The 18,738-nt window shown below is 49.6% G+C and overlaps 1 protein-coding gene across 3 annotated transcripts in view; it reads right to left on the bottom strand.

Moving 5' to 3' along the window:
- The window catches only part of SYT16 (synaptotagmin 16), a 158,235-nt gene that overhangs the window by 91,538 nt on the left and 47,959 nt on the right, over positions 1–18,738 (bottom strand). The window contains exon 1 of one of the 3 annotated variants that reach the window (XM_090034322.1): positions 17,807–18,043. The exons of the other annotated variants lie outside the window; for them this stretch is intronic. The gene's annotated coding sequence lies outside the window, so the exon portion shown is untranslated. Of the gene's footprint in view, positions 1–17,806; positions 18,044–18,738 lie in introns of those variants that run through there. 3 annotated transcript variants of the gene reach the window in all.

Below are 18,738 nucleotides of genomic sequence, written 5' to 3'. Positions count from 1 at the left end.
GTTTGTTCACCAGAGCACCCCAAGGGATGACGAGGTCGAACGGTCACAAACTCCTGCAAGACCGTTTCAGGCTGGACATAAGGAAGAATTTCTTTACTGTCCGAGCCCCCAAGGTCTGGAACAGTCTGCCAGCGGAGGTGATTCAAGCACCTACATTGAACACCTTCAAGAGTAAATTGGATGCTTATCTTGCTGGGATCCTATGACCCCAGCTGACTTCCTGCCCTTTGGGCAGGGGGCTGGACTCGATAATCTTCTGAGGTCCCTTCCAGACCTAATGTCTATGAAGTCTATGAGGGAACGGGGGGATGGACATGCTTCCAAGAGGGAAGGCAGAGGCATGGCTCTGGGGGTGGCGGGGGCACAGTTCCAGAGCAGGAGATGGGGGGCAGCAGTCTTACCCATGCCAGGATCTCCTAAACGGTCCTCTGCTGAGTTCCTGCCGCCACCGCTCACTCCACCCGTCCTGGCTGTTGCTCTTAAAGCAGCAGCTGGGGCCTGTTTTGGAGTTCCCCACATAACTAAGTCATGGGGCTGCCTCTGCTGCCAGGGCATGGACTCTGTGGGAGTTGGGGGTGATTCCAGCACCTCTCAGCACCCCCTAGTTATGCTCCTGCTTGGGACAGCAAGAGACATAACAGGAAGGGAAGTGCGGGGTAGAGGAGGGCCTGGGAGGACACCCAGCAGAGACCTGCAGGTAGTTCCCACTGCCCCTGAGATGCCTGTGCAGCCACAGGATGCCGTCCAGTGAAATGCAGCTTGGAGACGTGCACAGACAACAGAAAGGAAGACAGCCCTGTAATAGCCTGGGTCCCCTCCAGCCAGCATCTCCTTCTTGCTCTGGTAGATGGGGAACTTAGCCAGGGCCAGAAGGAGACTGACCAGAAGGTCCCAGGATTTTATGGGGCTATGGAGGGAGTGTGCAAAATTAAAAGCTGCAGAGGAAAGTGCAACCAGAACCTCAACAAGAAGTTCTTGAGGAGGTGGAAGAGGGGATGAAGCCCAGTGGGCTAGAAGGACCTGTGGTCTGACCCAGAAGGGCAGTTCTGTGCCAGGGTACTCAGAAATAACCCTAGTGCAGTGGTTCTCAACCAAGTAAGACTCTAGGCACCCCTCGATAGACTCAGGTGGGGTTAGACTCCAGGCACCCCTCCTTAGACTCAGGACACCACTTGGAAAGTTCCAGTTCTTGGATTTCACTTGATTTTTTTTGACTACAGAAAAATACTAGACCAATCCTTCTGTTGCAAAAAACTCAGACTGCACACAGCAAGGCAGCACGGTTTTAACACTATGGATTCCTACTTGAACTCTCTGGACGCATCCCCACAAGTGGGAACATGCGTTTCCCTGGGGACAAGCAGCAGTGGCACACCTTGGCCCACTGCTACTTGTCTCCAAGGAACACCCGTTCCACATGTGCTTTGGCACTCGGCAGGTTACCCCAGGTAGAGTGGAGGATGCTGGGTGCTGGCAACTGTGCTGGCCCCAGCAGCCTTACTTGGAGTTGTGGGGGCTTCGGGGAGCTGCAGCCACAGCTCTCCTGCAGCATGGAGCGGGAGTGTGTCTCTAGCTGGCCAGGTACCAGCTTTGGGTGGCACGTGTGGCCGCCTCACTTTTTTTTGGCGAGGGTTTTTTTGACCCCGGGATTTCCTGGGGTCAAGAAAACTTCCCATGCCACAAAGCAGCAGTGCGGGAAACACCTGCATGTGCAGTATGTGGTGCTGCAGATGGGTCTGTGGTGCCACATACTGCATGTCCACACTTGTCTGGGTTTATCTTGTAAATCATGTTTGCACACCTAACAGTGCTAACGTTGCATGGTGCCTCACAGCACTCCTGAAAGGATCCATGGCTGAGAATCAGCACCTTAAAGGTTTCTGTGAAAGCCTTAGAGGCAGGGTACCAGCTCTGACCTTCCCCTTACACCCTGGGGCACAGCCAGGGAAAGAGTATAGCAGAAGTGCCCTTGTGTAGAAGTACCAGGAACCTTCAGCTGTGGCAGCAGCTCTCCAGTGGCTGCTGTGACCACCTGCATACTGGAGCAAATGCATAGTCCAACCTGGAGTATACAGAGGTATACAATAAACAAGAGTCCTCTCGCTCCCCTCTCTTCATGCAGCTCAGGAGGGAGATCGACGGCCATGTAACCTGTAATCCAACCCTACACGCACTCTTGGCAATCCCACCCCCCCGCAAGTCCACTGGAGTATAAACTTAAGTTTATCCCTTAGATGTTTGGAAGGATTTAACCTCTGTTCAAGAGGTTCAACTCATGTGATTTCACCATGGAGGTGCAATGTCCGGCACTTGCAGGTGGAGACCATTTTAATGAAGACCAAGAGCATGCTCAGCTCTGAGTGCAACATGCTGCAACTTGTCATCTGTCAGGACTCTTGGGTATTTCCTTGCAGACCCAGGTAGCCCACAGCATTGCTAAACACTGCATTGGCTAAACCCGCTCAGATTGGACAGAAGGATCAGAGCAGTAAACACCCTCTGTAGCTCGTCTCCAGTCACTGTCCCTTCCAGCACTGCTGGCAAGTGGGGTCAGCTTCCAAGAAAACCCTTGGGCAGAGCTGGACTCCAGGCCTTGCTTTGTGGGATGGGCAGAATACTACCATGTTCCTCTCATACAACATGCCTGAGGATAAAATCTGCACTTGTTTTTGAACAGCAAAATAAAGAAAAAGATGTGCTTTCATTGTACCAACTGAAAGGTAGCAGCTGGCGACCAGAGCTTACGAGTCAGGTGCAGATTTTACTTTTGCTTTGGCAGAAACAGCTCTTACTGTAATTCTCACCTATAGCGCACAATCTAATTTCCAGCAGCTGATTTTTGGGGGGACAAATGCACATGCTTTGCAAGAAAATATGGTCATTTCTGTTCCTGCCTCAAAAGGTTGTTGGGCAGTTCGAAGCCAAATGCTCTCCCTGTTCAAGTGCCATGATGCTCTCACAAAGGGGAAACATAAGTTTTCACAGTGCCCAAGGAAAACGATGATGCCCATATTTGCTTGTTTGCTGCCAGGGGCAAGCACAAGCTGTGGGGGATAGTCAAGGGCATTACAGCAGCCCATAGGACATGGCTGCAGTTATGCCAACGACAAATGAGGGAAGCCAAAGCCAGTCAAGCCTCTTTACCCCCTCCTCTCAGAAATCATGAAAAGCCAGAGGGAGCTTGGAGGGGGGGACTTCTGGGAAAGCTTGCCCTGATACCAACTACTCCTCCATATCCGAAACCAGGGACGCGCAATTATTTTGGGTGGAGGGCCACTTATTAAGTTTTGGCAAGCCATCGAGGGCTGCATGACAGGCAGCCGGGGGCAAATAAATATTAATTTTCTAATGAAATGGCTTGGTGGGTGGCATCCGGCCCGTGGGCTGCATTTTGCCCACCCCTGTCCTAAACCCACAGAACGCTGCTTGTATACAGATGTGCTTGCACTCAGTGTGGGCAGGTGGGAGCACTGGGGAGAAGTAACTATGTGGATCCACTACTGCTGTCTCAAGGCTGCAGGAACCCTAGGGTGAAGACTCCTCCGCACCTGGGCTGCACACGGGGCCAAGAAAGGAGGCCTCTGTGACCAGACATGGTCAAGTCTGAGCACATGGGTGGCAGGATTGGCAGAGACCCTGCACAAGAGGCTGCCACCGCAGAGTCTGGTGCTCAGGTCAGACGAGGCTTCCTCAGGTTCAAGGGTGGTCAAGCTTTCAAGCAGGGGAAGAAGAGGCATCCTAATGTCATGCCCCCACCCCAGTCGTCTGCACCTGATGCTCATGATTCTTGCCCAAGTGCATCTAAGCGAGGGGCACGTGCTTGCATTTCAACGTGGTCTTGTGCGCAAGGGGGACGGAGGCATTCAGATTAACACACCTGGCAGATAATTGGAATAATTGATCCTGGGTGGAGGAAGAAGGGGGGAGCTGGGTTCGCCCTGCAGATGAATAATTCCCTGCACCTGCATTTGGCCCCAACCGCTTTCCACATTTCCAGCCCCTCACTCCTCAGCTGAGTCACTCCTCCAGCTTGCAGCCCTGGGCTGAAATCAAGTACAAGGAAGTGGTGCAAAACATTTGGAGGAGGTTTTTCTGGGAAAGGAGGAGCTGGGAGCAGCTGCATTTTGGTTGCTCTGTCTACCCAAAGGATGACAAGGTATGGACGCAAAAGTGTGCAGCCCCCACTAGAGATACAGCACCACAGGTGTGCAGGGAGCTCCCTGGACAAGTCAAAAGGAAGAGTCTGGGACCTGCATTCAGTTCTCGGTTTCAGTGAAGACAGCCTGTGTAACCCTAACGTCACCAAAGTGAGTCATGTCATCTGTCTGTGCCTCAGTTTCCCACCTGTAAGGCAAGGAAGTGTCCTTCCTTCCCTGACAGGGGTGTTGTGGGGTTAAACTCATGCCAAGGGTGGATTCTGTGGCAGTGGGGCTATGTGAGTGGGTGGGTAAGAGGAAAAGACCAAGATCTGTTTGGTTAGACCATTTATCTGAGCCCTTCCCCCCCAGTTTTCTCCAGTGCGCGTGTGTCACATCCCATGGGCATATCTAGCACAGGGGCGGGTGCACACATAGCAATAGTGTTCTGCGTGTAACTGGCCAATGGGGGCTACGAATTAGGCCCAGCATGGCACACACTTCTTTGCACATGGGGTTGTGTGTGCATGGTTTAGACAGCCAGGGCATACACTTCTGGGAATGAACACAGTGGGCAAATAACTGCCCCATACAGAGGTGAAGCCCCAGCCTCACAGAGGTGAAAGGAAGCTCTAGCATTTATTGCAGTCAGACCAGATGCTTGGGCTGGTGCAGATTTCCCAGCCATCTGAGAAGCATCAAATCATGGAGACGTAGAGCTGGAAGGGACCTCCAGAGATCACCTAGTCCAACCCACTGCCTGACGCAGGGTCATCCCTGTCCAAACCATCCCATACAACCATAATCTAAACTCTACATAAGACTGCCATCACCTCGACACAACACAAGACATCACACCTGAACCTGCCACAGGTAAATCAGGGGGATCACGGTAGCAACATCCTGCTTCTATATAAGGTTGTTAATAGATGCTCAAGGGATCCCAGGTAGAGGGGTTGTGCCCCTTGCTACAGAGGAAGGCAACCCCTGACCCCACTCCATACCAATTTGACCATAAGGCAAAATTCCTTCCTGACCCCAAATATGGTATTTGTCTAGCCCTGAGCAGAGGGGCAAGATGCTCTGGCCAGCAGCCTCCAATTTTGAGTCTCAACGGGAGCACTGGCACAGCCCAGTCACCACCCCCAGCCTGGGCTGCAGCCAGCACCCAGCGCTGTGCACAGTGTCTCCATGTGCCTAGTGCGCACGCTGCATTTTCACCAGGTGGAGAATCTGCAATGAGGCATCTTATTTTAATCCATTGCAGTCAGGCTTTTGAGGGTTAACATTTTGGATAAAATCCTGTTCCAGACACTGGTTCTTTAATTCCAATTGATTCCAAGATTTCTGCAATAGGAGTGTGTTTACTGGTACTTTTTAATTACAAAAAACCCATAAATTGTCTGTTTTACTGTCTGTGCTAATTACATTTCATTATATATTTGGAGTAAGCTATTATTTTCCTGCTGGTTCCCATGGCATTCTTCATTATCGACTGCTAATTGTCTAGTGTGCACATAGGATTGTGAACCAAGTAGGCTGATGCGTGGGCAGAAGATCCAAGGAAGGCTGCGTGGCAGAAGAAGTGTGCATTATGATTATTATGGGGTATTAGAAAGCTTCCACCTACTTGCATTCCCACACAATTTGTGGCACATCATCCCAATCAACAGCGTCGCTGTGTAGCGGAGCATGGCAGGCCAGCTGTAATGAGCTTTGGGCTTGGCAATTAGCAGCAAATATTAAGGGAATATTATGCAGGGCCAAATCACAGTGACCGTGACTCGGGGCTGGAGGTCCTTTCCTGGAACAATGCAAGCAGAAGGGCTCTTTCGAGGGTTTTGCTTATCCTTTGCCCTCAGCGTGCTAAACTGAGGCTGTAGTTTGGGATTGCCCCATTTGTTCATCAGCCCAGAGTCAAGTGTAAAAAGGGATAAAATGCAGTGCTTGCAGCCTAGAAATATACTGAGCTAATAGTGCCCTGGAGAGAAAATAAACCTTGCTAAGGGCCTCAATTTTAACAGCGTCCCGATGAATTTGTACCCATGTAAGCTCAGACAGTCCCACAGAGGGTATTAGAGCAACCCACACCATGGAGCATGTCTCAATTATAGGTCAAGTCAGAGTTGCAGGGACTGCTCCCTCCCAAAGCAAGCCCCTGCAACGAAGGCTGTGCATGATTGATGCTCACAGGTTATCAGCATGGAGCAGGTGGCACCATTATCCGGGCAGGCTGAACACACAATGTGCGGCCACTCCAGGAACAAAGCGCGCCGTCTTGCAGCACAGCAGTGCTCTTCTGATATGTATTTCAAACAAGATGGAGCGTGGCCCTTGGTAGCAGCTCTGAACTGCTTCCATGCTCAAGGTGACCTGGACACACGTTGCCAGGAATTAAATCAGGCTGATCAGTTGGCCCCGGGGCTGGGTGAGGGGGCAGTTCTCACTGAAAGCAATGGGGCTTATACTGCAGAATTTGGCCCAAAGCAAACGTTTTTTAGGCTTTAAATTTTTCTTCCCCAGACCTTTGTCTGCAGCGATGCAGAGAATGTCAAGAGTCCAAGGGAAGTTGAGGTATTAGGAAATACTTTCTCATTAGAAGGGTAGTAAAGAACTGGAACAGGTTACCCAGAGTGGTGGTGGACTCTCCATCCTCGGAGGTTTTTAAGACCTGGCTAGACAAAGCCTTGGTCTGGATGATCTAGTTAGGGATGGTCCTGCTTTGAGCAGGCATTTGGACTAGATGCGACCAATTCACAGTCAGGGCGGCTAGGATCTGGAACCAACTTCCAAGGGAAGTGGTTCTGGCTCCTACCCTGGGGGTCTTTAAGAGGAGGCTTGATGCCTACCTGGCTGGGATCATTTGAGCCCAGTTTTTTCTCCTGCCCAGGAGGGGGTTGGACTTGAAGATCTACAAGGTCCCTTTGACCCAACTTCTATGATTCTATGACCTCCTGAGGTCTCTTCCAACCCGCATTTCCTATGATTCAAATCTACCTGCAATAAAATCAATGGCAAATGGCCCCTGGATGCCCCAGGAGCAAGGTCACGCCCATGGACTTTTTTGTTACAGAAGACCATGTTGGAAAGCTCATGCTGCCTGGAGAAGAAGTGATGCTTCCACAAAGACCGGCCATTGCTGGACCCATGGAGATGGGAAAGCAGCTTCTCTTACAGAAGCTGAAGAGCCTTCTTAAAGGAGGCTGCTCCTTCGAGAAGGCTCTGATGGTTAGAAACTACCATTATAATCTCCAGCCTAAATGCATTTGTGGCCAACATACACCCATTTATTCTTGTGCCAGCAATGTCTGTGAGCTTAATGAATGTGTAGATAGCAGTCATACCCCCGCCCCACTCTCAGCCTTTGTTTGTTACGCTCCACAGGCTCCACTCCTTGCATTTCCATGGTGAGATACGTGGCCACTCTTCCAATCATCCTCATAGCCTTGCTCTGCACTCACTTCCATTAAAATTCCCTTGCACACTCAGGGACCCACAGCAGTGGGGATGTCAGGCATGGTTTATACCCGAAGTGTTTCCCCTGCCTCCTGTCCTGATCTCTGCCTCCTCCAGTGGCTCTTCTTGATGATTAGCAGTGTCCATTGAAGTGTGGGACACAAAGTTTGCATGCAGGTTTTATAAGCACATCCTGGCCTCTCTTGCCTGTTGTGATCTTACATCATCGAGAGATGACCATGGCCTAAAAGAAAGTGCTAATAAATCTTGGGTCAACGAGAAGTGGGGTCTATATTCAGCATGCCCTGCTCTGTTTGGGCACGTGGCCTGCGACCACAGATGGGAAGTCATACAACTATTAAAAGAGGTTTGGTTGATTAGTTGATATTGCTTGTTGGCAGCACATTTTCACTCCCTGGAGCAACTGAGATCAGACATGTTGCCAAGGCAACCCACTCAGCCTTCAGCAAAGGGTTTGCTGCTACATCGTCCTTGGTCAATTGATGGAGTAGGGTTTATTTAGGTCTTTGCAGGAAGCTGCTGCCCAGCCTTTGACTGCCGTGAGTCATCGTGCTTAAGGTCATATCGGTAAGAAGGGCGATGTTTGTAAGATGAGAAAAATGAGGAGTTGAGAACACACAGATCCTAATCAGGCTGCAATGTGGAAAGCTTAGAGCCTTTGAATTGTAAGTGGGGACAACTCATTCTTTGCTACACCTGAAAAATGAGAGAAAAGTAGGAAAGAACTTGTCTTCGCTTCTGCAGAAAGTTTTTATTAACTGGAGGAAGACATAGCTCAGCCTATGCGACCATGAGCGATTGTATATGCCACGGGCTTCTCCTATTCCTCCGAATTTGCTCTCCTCTGTGGGCCATCTTCCCATCAGGAACTTCCAGAAATAGTCTGTGTTTTGTAACTTGGTCCTTTGGGGGTTTTTTCTGTCTGGAAGAGAAGTCATTTAGGTTGCCCATAATTCAAATGCCTGTGGGGGACAAAGCTGAGGCAGGGTTGTTGTTATGTTGGAAACTGTCAATGGTCACCATTAACTATTTAGACCTGGGGTGCTCAACCTCCAGCCTGTGGGCCAGATCCAGCCTGCAGCAAGCTGCCATCGGGGGCTCACTCTGGGCCCAGAAATTCAGTGGTGGGAAAGCAGTGATGCTGCTCCTCCACTGCCAAATTTCCAGATCTATGGTGAGCCCCAAGCCCTACTCACTGGATCTGACATCCTAGCCCAGCATTCAGGGCTGGCAGTGGTAGCACTGACCCCGCCAAGACCGAATCCTAGTGGGAGGGGCTGAGTGGGAGCAGTGCCAGCCCCACTGGACCCAATCCCAGTGTGAAGGAGTAAGGAGGGGGCAGGACCCAATCCTGACATGTGGGGAACAGGAGGGGGTGGTGCCTGGCCTGCAGGTGGGCAGTGCACCACTCATCTGGCCCACTGGACTAAAAGATTGAGTGCTGGTGGTCTAGACAATTACAGAGCTGTTCAAAAGTGACCACTGGGTGTGCCAGTGAGGTACAAGGGGCTGCGTGTGCCCCCTACCAGCCCCTTCCAATTTTCACCATAATCAGTAAGGTTCTGCTCAGCAGTGCCCAGAGCACTCTGGACATTTTGGAACTGATCAGATACACTGCCACTGTGCAAGAAGAGACTCAAAGAGAAACGGCATGAAGTTGAGTTGCACTTGGCCAAGAAAGTCCTTCAGAAACAGCCCTGAGTGACTGTAAGGACGATAGGGAACACGTACTAGTGGGGAGCAAGGCCTGCCTCTTACTGCTGAACAGTCAAAGGTCACACACAAGGTACCCCCACCATGACTTGGTTGCTTCATTCATCTGCTAAGTGGGTGTAGATCATGCTCAGCAAATTCTTGTTCATTCAGGAGACAGGCGGCAAGGGATGGCATTCTGAATGATGAAGTAATCAACCGATGCGCTTAATGGGGCGAGCAAGCCAGCTGGGTTTTCTTGAATGTGAGAATTTGGTTCCAGTTGGCATGGGCAGAAAGAAAAGCATGATAAAGGAGCAGTATCAGGTGGCATGGTGTATACTTGGGTTTCTTGAAAAGTTCCTGACTTTCTACACCATCATCGCCAAACGGCGACTGTTATAGATAAAGAAACGTGTGTGTCTGGGAGGTGGGAGTCTCTTAAAGTCTGCGTTTGAGTGCCTACTTATTTACTCTTTGAAGAGATGGCAATTGATAGATGTGTCATTGCAGTGATGCCATTATCTCCCATCACTGTCTCAAAATACTGCATTAGAGATACCATGGTAACGAAGGAGAAGTCTTTAAAAATAATGGTGTGACTTTTAGTGTTCAAGAAAGGTTGCCAACTGACAGTCCTGGAGATTGAAGTCTTCCCGTCTAAAAGGCAGGCAGCAGTAGTGTAAGTGGTGACAAAATGGGATGGATTCATATCAGATTATGAACTTTCTGTTGTACAATGCCTGAAAACAAGCCTGGACATGATCGAAGACAACTTACTATTCTTGTGGCAGGTTTGGGCTTTTCTGATTAAATGCTTTTCCATCAGAAAATGTCAGTTTGTCGAAAATGAAACTTCTTGCTGAACACCGGTGATGATGAAAATTTCACCCCTTTCACAGGGGAGAAAGGGTATCTCATCCGCAGAAGGGAATTTCTAGTCAGGAGAAGGACAGAGACCAACCAACCCATCCCAGGAAACCCCACAGAGCAGAGCACTCGCAAGAAACCTGGGTTCAAATCCTAGTTCTGCTTGATTCATACAAGGGGCTTGAATCATAGGACTGCACATCCCAGCCGCATGTTCCAATGAGCAGGCTGTTGGCCTTCCTGGGGTGAGTCTCTGGATCAATTTCTCTACTTGGCACTATCTAGCTTGCCTGTCTAATAGTAACTAGAGCAAGGACTTAATTCTAGTTCTCCCTAGGTGAGCACCCTGATCACTGAGCTCTCTCTTTCTTTTCCAATGACTAATTATTTATACCAAGCAGAACAGATCCAGAAGGAGATACTGAGGAACTAGTTCTACAGACCACTGGCTAGGGTACTTGAACAAGTGGCTAAAGCAAGGATTTTGATTGTAGGGCTCCCAGGTAGATGAATGCCCTCAACACTGGGGTACAGAGTTGGCACAAAAAAATACTTGGGTGTTTACATGAAGGGAAAGATCCAGTAGGAGATACCAGGACCGAGCCCAAAATAGCCAACAGCTTGGGGCTTAAGACACAAAAACTCATGTCTAAATCCTTGTTCTGAATTGGATAGACCAAGGACTTGAACCTGTGTTGTTGCCATCCCATATTGTTCTTTGACCACCAATGTGTTCTGGGGTGCATGGCCTGTCTTTCTGCTTCTCTCAAAACCAAAAGATCTCCTGGTTGTGCTGATGTGAAATGGAACATCTTTTTTTTGAAACCACAAACACTTTTATGGGGTGGGAAAAATGCATCCTGCTCTGCTATAATGTCCTCTGTTTGGACACCTGCCCAGGGAACAAGTTTGACACTGGACTGAAATGCCAGTGCTTATGATCATCAAAACCAGTGTGTGACACTTGTTTTTTTCCCCCCTTAGCTGCTGACCCAAACCCACAGAAAAATGGCAAGGCTTATGGGATCCTGCAGTGGGGCAAGCATGACAAAGGAAGGGGCCGGATGTTATTGGCTGATTATATAACAGAGGAGTGACAAGGAGCAAAGGAGATCCTGGAGACTGGTACTGGAGTCTAGGGTATACCCCACGTCCCAGTGAAGGATGCCAGAGTGCCAGACTGTACCCATTGGCACAGAGCTGGAAAAAGTGACTACTTGCCGCTCAAAACCTATTGGCTTAGAAGCAGATACAACCCAGCATTTGAGTTGACTTGTGATGGACTGGTGCCAGGGGGATGCTGGGTGAGGCTTTAACACAAGTTTCTTTACACTTGTTGCTGTGCCTCAGCTCCACTCTGGTAGGGATCACCTTTACAGGTGTTTGAAAGTTATAAGACAGCCCTGGAGCAGGAGTGAAAAGGTACAGTTCTAGAGGTTGGTGGAAGGCAATGGGTTGCATCAAAACACTTGGAGTCTACTCAAAAGCAGGGTCAAGAGCAAAACACTTGAAGTCTACTCCTGAAATGGGCTGAGTTAGTACAAACCTGGTGCAGTCTATAAAGAAAGTGGGTAGGATGGTACAAACAAGCCTGGTACAATAGATATGGAAGGTATGTAGGAATGTTAAAAAATTAAGCTCATAAATCAGCAAATCAGAAAGCCCACGGCATTTAAAATAATGCCGATCAGTGCCGTCCTTGGTATTTAGTGGTATGATGGGCAATGTGATGGGTTACAGAAGCTTGTGATTGGGAACATATTGGGGGATGTATAAGCTCTTATAGGGTATAAAAAGCATGGACTAAAAACTCACTTTGGATTTGTTAACCTGGCACTAGACCCCCTGTCAGCCAGTCTATGAATCTGGCTGATAGTATGAATAAACGTCACACTAAGCTTACACTTTCTGGATAGCTGCATGCTTATTTGAACTGTGTTATGATAGGACCTAACTGGCCCTTGGAAGCAACAGCAGCAATGTGCATGGCAATTCAAACTCCGTCCTCCTTCAGTCCCCAGTCTCTCTCTTTCCATTGACTTGAGTACATACTTTACTACCCGGCTGTGCAGTGGCCTTTTGTGAGACTGCTTCATAGGGTTGACTTGCATGTCAACTGTGATATGGTGGGGTGGGGGTGGGGTGGGGTGGGGGGGTTCTTTTAGCTGTATGGTGTCAGGGTGCCTGTCTACTGGCGACTGAGAACAACAGATTCCTGCTGAAAGGTAAACCATCAGATGGTAACTGCCTGTAGCGACATTGTACTTGCTGTGGATTGGAATGGGTGTCCAGGAGCAGAAAGCAGAGCTGGTTGAAACATTTTCAGCTTGTGTATGTGTGTGCACGTGCACGTACATGTACACACACATAAGCCAAAATATTTCATGGAAACTTAATCATTTTGAGACAGATATCAAGAATGTTTCTCAGATCTAGGATGGGATTTCTGGTGAGAGAGAGAGAAAGAAAGAGACAGAGGGAGAGAGAATGCCACCCCAGGATAGCCAATAGTCTGGTGGGAACAGTACTAGTCTCAAGTCTTTGCACTGAATCAAGAAGAGCAGAGCTTCCTGCATCTGAGTGCCCTGGCCCCTGGGCTGTTGGATATTCTCAGCTGTGTTGCTTTTCTCTCTCTCTTGTGTTTGTGGGGTTTGGTTTGAAAAATTTCCCGTCCTTCTGGTCTTGGTTCCAAAAACAAGCACGAAAACTTGCCATGCCTTGTGCATCTATATCGATGTGTTCCACCCAACCCTGGGTGAAAGGCCTTGTGGCAACTTCTCAGTTGTTTCAGCTGTCTTGAGATGGATTTTGGCCAGTTGCTGCTGTTTGCTGTGTTTCCAGCTGATTTCTGCATGCTGTAGGTTCCTGTGTGGAAAGGTGTGTAGCTGTCCACTGGGAAGGCCCGGACAGCTGTAGACCATCCCAGCAGACCTAGGACAGCACACAGGACAGGGGGTCCTAGGTAAGCATGGCCCAGAAACCAGCTTTAAAAAGCAATGGCTGGTTCTCATCTGGTGCAACTGGTGATATGGGCCATGCCTTAGAAAAAAAGAGAGAGGTGTGCCAGGGTGTTTATAAGCCTTCCCAGAGGCATTGGGTGTTGGCTAAAGCCAAGGTGGGGCACTTTGATTGGGGTGTGCCAATGCTCTTGCTAGAACTAAAGCCAGAGTTTCCTAGCTAGAGAGTGTTGCCTCTCTGCTCAGGATCAGACCGACTGCCACATCTGGGGTCAGGAAGGAGTTTTACCCTGTGGTCAGATTGGTATGGACTGGGGGTTTTTTGCCTTCTTCTGTAGCAGTGGGGCATGGACCTCTACCCAAGATCCCTTCTGCTCCTGCAAGAGAAGCTCCTTTGAGAAGGCTCTGATAGGTCATCAGCAACAACACAAAATCCTAACTACTTCTAAGATGTAGCTAGAGCACTTTATAAACAAGAATGTCTTGTACAGCTCCCTGTGACCACACAAAGCTGGACTCAATGGCCTTTGCTCCCACAGAGCTACATGCACGGTGTTTTCAACATCAGCAACATACCACAGGCCCCGCTAGCTCAGAAACACCTCACTGTACCCATAATCATCCTGGCGACATTCCCATTAGACACTTGCATGTACTAGGTCAGTGAGGACTAGTGTCAGTTTGCAATTTGCTGGCAGAGAAGGAAGGGGGCAAACCTCTAGATAAAATTTTTGGCAGACAGACCCAGGGCCGACCCTAGGAGGGTGCAGGGCCCAGGGCAAATCAGTCTATATGGGGCCCCCTTAACATTTTTAAGGGGGACAGCCATCACTCACTGGTTGCAGGGCCAGGACAGCTGGGCAGCACCGGCTGCAGAGCGGGATGCAGGTGGCAGCTCTGGCCCTGGTGCTGAGGGTGCTGCTGCAGGCACAGGCCACCCCAGGGGGCTGCCTGCAGCACACAGCAGCTAAGGCTAGGGCCACGCTGGGCTAGGGACGCTCTTGCGGCGGGGGGCCTTGAGCCGAGCTGCGGTGCCCAGTGTCCAGAAGCCTTGCAGGGGCTCCAGATCAGGCTTTCCTTGTCATGATGTCAAAGTGTGTGGCCTGGGGCAGTTGCCCCGATTCACCATACCTTAGGGACGGCCTTGGATAGATCAAAGGAGCATAGGAAAGGGTGGAAGGGACCTCAGGAGGTCAACCAGTCCAGCCCCCTGCTCAAGGCAGGACTACCCCATGTAAGTCCTCATCTAAACTGCTCTTGAAAACTTCCCAAGATGGACATTGCACAACTTCTCTTGGCAGACTGTTCCAAGACTTGACCACTGCCATAGTCAGCAAGTTCCCCTTCATCTCCAACCTAAATTTCCCCTGCTGAAGCTTGAGGCCATTTCTCCTAGTCCTGTCCTCTACAGTCACAGAGGAAAGCCCAACTCTATTCTCTCTATAATTGGCCTTCAGGTATTTGAAGACTCTGATCAAATCCGCCTTTAATCTTCTTTTCTCCAGACCAAATGACCCTAGTTCTTTCAGTCTTTCCTCCCCAGGTCCCTAATCATTTGTGCTGCTGTGCGCTGGATTCTTTCCAAACTGTCCAAATCCTTCTAGAAGTGGGGGGCCCAAAACTGGACACAGTCCTCCAGATGAAGTGTCACTAGTACTGACTAGAGTGGAAGAATCACTTCCCCTGATTTGCAAGTGAGATTCCCGTTGCTACAGCCCCAGGCAGGGAGTTTATAAATCTTGCCCTTAAGGCACAAGCCAGCTGGAGAGTATGGGCTATCTTGATCCCTGAGGTACCATGGTACCAGAGATGCCATTAAACCCACTCTGCTCTGAGAATGAAAGTCTTTAGTCTTGCATCTCATAGTAGGCCATGTCTCCTTCTTCCCCTCCTATCTGGGGCAAAACTCAATAACCTGCTGTGTGGGGACCCTAAATGTCCTTCCCTGTTGTGGAAACCCACTCTCAGGGATTACTGACCTACTCCCACACTGCTCCTTCCAACCCAGCTACTCGAGCTTAGCATTTGACAGTTGAGGAACAAAAGGAAAAAAAACCCTGCATGTTGTTTAGAAAGGTTAGTTTTAGCAGGCATCTTGCAGGAAGGAGACTTACTAGCACAGGGTGCGGTTTCAAGGAAGGAATGTGCTGGGGGTGGTTTCTAGGCCTTGGGTATCGATGAGGTGGCCTGTGCCCTGCACAACTGTGTGCTACAAATAATGAGTCAGGAGAGACTCCAAACACTATTAAAGCAAACGCTAAGAGAATCAGCTACTGAGGCTCCATTTAGTTCACACACTGCACTATTTTGCTAGTGCTGCCACCTTCTAGGTCACGGGTGGGCAAAATATGGCCCATGGGCCACATTCAATCCTCCATGAATCCTTCCTTCCAAGGGAGTCCATCCAGCCCTTGGCCTCACCCAGCCCAGGTGTGTGTGTTGGGAGGGGCAGCCCAGGACATGGCATGTGTGGCCAGTCCAGCCACCCCCAGGCATGCAGCCAGCAGGTCTGGGGTGACAAGGCGACCAGACTCACTTCCTGGCAGTGGCTCTTTCCAGCTGCTGCCACCACTTGACCCAGTCCCACTGCCTGGGCACCCCAGCCCTGCACCCACCATCAAGGGAGCCCAAAAAAGTGGGCAGGAAGGGTCTGCATTGAGAGTAGCCTGGGACCTGCCTGGGCATGGCACGCTTGGTTGGGCAGATGGGCAGGCAGGGAACAGCACCTGGGAGCGGGACAGGTGGGCAGAGCTGGGATTGTGGGGCAGGATTGCAGGACGGTGACAGTGTGGAGCTGTCACCCAGGGCAGAACTGTAATCTGCTCCCCACATGCCACTGCCTGGGGAACCACCACCCATCGCAGGGACAGGTGGGCAGCAGATCATGGCTCTGCCCCAGGCTCTGGCCCCATGATCTTGCTGCCCTGTGATCTAGCCCTAACCCCACCCCCACCTGCCCTTCCTGCTCCCAGACACTTCTTCCTGCCTCCCCACAGCCCCAACCCATCTACCTTGAGCGTGCCCTGCTTGCACGAGTCCTGGGCCAGGCTCCATGCAGACCTTGGGATTGTCGGGTAGTGACAGCATGGGGCTGGGCCCTGGGACAGAGCCCCTTAGTGAGTTTTGGTGAGCTGTTGTGGGGTGGGGGGTGCTGACCCAGCACAACAAGGGAGGAGGCCTGCAACAGCTCACCAAAACTCCCTAAGTGGCCCTTGGGCTCAAACAATTGCCCACCCCTGTTCTAGGTTGTCACTGGCATGTAACGCTTCATCTTCAAGGACTGGTCTAACAAACCCACTGAATCACTAGTACCTGACCTGGATGGGAAGAACTGGGACACAGGCTGTCCTGGGACACACATGGACTCAGGTCATCCTTTCACTAGCTGCCCAAGAGGAGGAAGTGAGGTCCCGGGACACACAGAACCAGGAAATGAAACTGGTTTTGTTGGAGAACAGAACTGGTGATCCTTAACATCAGCCCCATTCTCCAACTGGGCTCCCCAGGTCCTTCCTTCTCTCTGTCTCCTGCTGCAAAACTTGCCCAACTACTGCACAATCTTTAGAGATCAACCAAGAATGAGCTAGACACGGAGCATATCGGTTACCATGAGCCATAAACCTGAAGCCACCAAAATCAAGGGGAGTGGAAGGCAGCCAACAAGAAAGCACACATTGATGACTAAAGCTACCACACAGCCCATCATCATCCCTCTGACGAGCAGAGCAGTATTCCAACTTTATATGTGGATGGCATGAATGGGGCCTGTTATAAAAGTGATTGAGATGCTGGTTGGAAAGATTCATTAATGTCAGCAGAATTCAAAAGGAACACCCAGGAGTTTCAACTCATTACGCTGGACTGTTCGCAGGGTTAGGGCCTGAATACAGCACGAGACAAGTCAGAAGAGAAGGAGGGAAGGAAAAAAAGAAAAAAAAAGGAGAGATCAGGGATCACTAACAGAATCATATTCAACAAAAGTTACATTAAAAATAGACCCCATGGATTTTACTGGCTTTTGTGCTTCTGGCATACCCAAAATTCTGTCGTGTGGGGACAAAAGTCCCTACATGCATTTTGCAAAACTTTCATCAAATATAATTGGCCCGTAACAATAACAGATTACGTCATCCTTTAATTCTTTAACAGATGGGGAGCTTCGCTATGGAGCCTTCTGCCTATTCTCCATACGTTTAGCTACTCCTTCCTGTAGCCATTATGTTATAATTGTGGCGCTATATAAAGTCAATGCTCCGTTCTGAGCCAACATCATTTCAGAACAACTGGATTGGATGTATAGGGAAAGCTGCAGATGCAATGATGTGTGTGGTCTCTCTCTGTTTAATGGGCAAGAGGAGCACCTATGTTTGTGCTATATGTGCCTGGTGTTCCTGCTGCATTGGTCTACTGCAGAGATTGTGAAAAGACCACAAAATGGAATAAAACCTACATGCAGTATAAGAAGGGCCGCAGTTCTTCCTGCTCACCGTTTCCTTATGGGGGCTTCCAATACTACTGTACTATCACTGCAAAAAAGAGGCAAAACTGGAATGCGGTTCTAAGTACAAAGCAACACAAGTTCTATATTAAAAATATACTGTTAGCGAGGAAACAAAGAAAGGGTTAGGTTCACTCAGAGAAACAGCCGAGGACTGTTGCAAGCTCTAGACTTACCTAGCTTTCCTCACATTAAGCAGCCAAACAGGTTGAACAAGAAGCAAAACTTTCCAAGAGCGCTTTCTTTTTGACTGTGAACCTTTGTAAATAATATTCCTCCAGACTTAACAATGGGTTGATGCCAGGACGGATGCCTAAATCCTGCTTTCCGTCCAGATCCGTGAAGTTCACACAAGCTGGGCAAAGGAGATTGTCGCAGCCTGGAGTTTTGGAGATGGGAGTGGTGCTCTCTCACCCCTTTCTTTTTGCACTAGCAGATTTACTGTCCCAGAGAACAAGGCTGGCGGCTCCTTTACAAACACATGACGCTCACTACAGGAATGTTAGCCCAAGGTGGCACTCGAGCCAGTCCCAGCCAGGGGCTGCTCCTGGAAAACTACCGCAATCATCGCTATTTGGAACATGCAGCCACCTGTGCGAATTAGCTCCCTCTTCCCTCAAACAATGACCTTGCTGACAAATTTACTAGGAAAAAAGTACAAATTAACATGCCTTTGTCATTAAATTGTACACAATTATTCTACTCAGTACAAGGATATAATTTATCACCCTGCCTAAACTTAGACTCCAGCCATAAATATTTTGGATCAGCTATAGAAATGCCTCTTTTCCACTGCGGGGTGCAGCAGGCTTGCAATGAAAAGTAAACTGCAGATCACAGCTGGCCCTGCACTGAAGACAAAATGTTTCATCTCACGGGAGTATCCTATCTGCAGCCTGGCACAGAAATACGTTATTTGCCAGGCCTCAGTCAGTCATTACTGCTCTGAATAGCTCTGCACACCCTCTGCCAGGGCTGAGTCCCATCCACTGTGATGCTAAAGCTTCAAGAGTTGCAGAGCTTATGTGTTTGCTGGGGTGGGGGGAGGTTGGAAATACTGAGGCTAAGTGCTGCAAGAGCAAAAATTGCAAAGTTGTGCCTTGCTTGA

This window comes from Crocodylus siamensis, chromosome 2 (genome assembly GCF_052110815.1).
Source record: "Crocodylus siamensis isolate JL-2025a chromosome 2, ASM5211081v1, whole genome shotgun sequence".
In the NCBI taxonomy this organism is placed as follows: Eukaryota; Metazoa; Chordata; order Crocodylia; family Crocodylidae; genus Crocodylus; species Crocodylus siamensis.
Note: the sequence above shows the minus strand (reverse complement) of the source record. Positions and strands in the feature narration are given on the sequence as shown.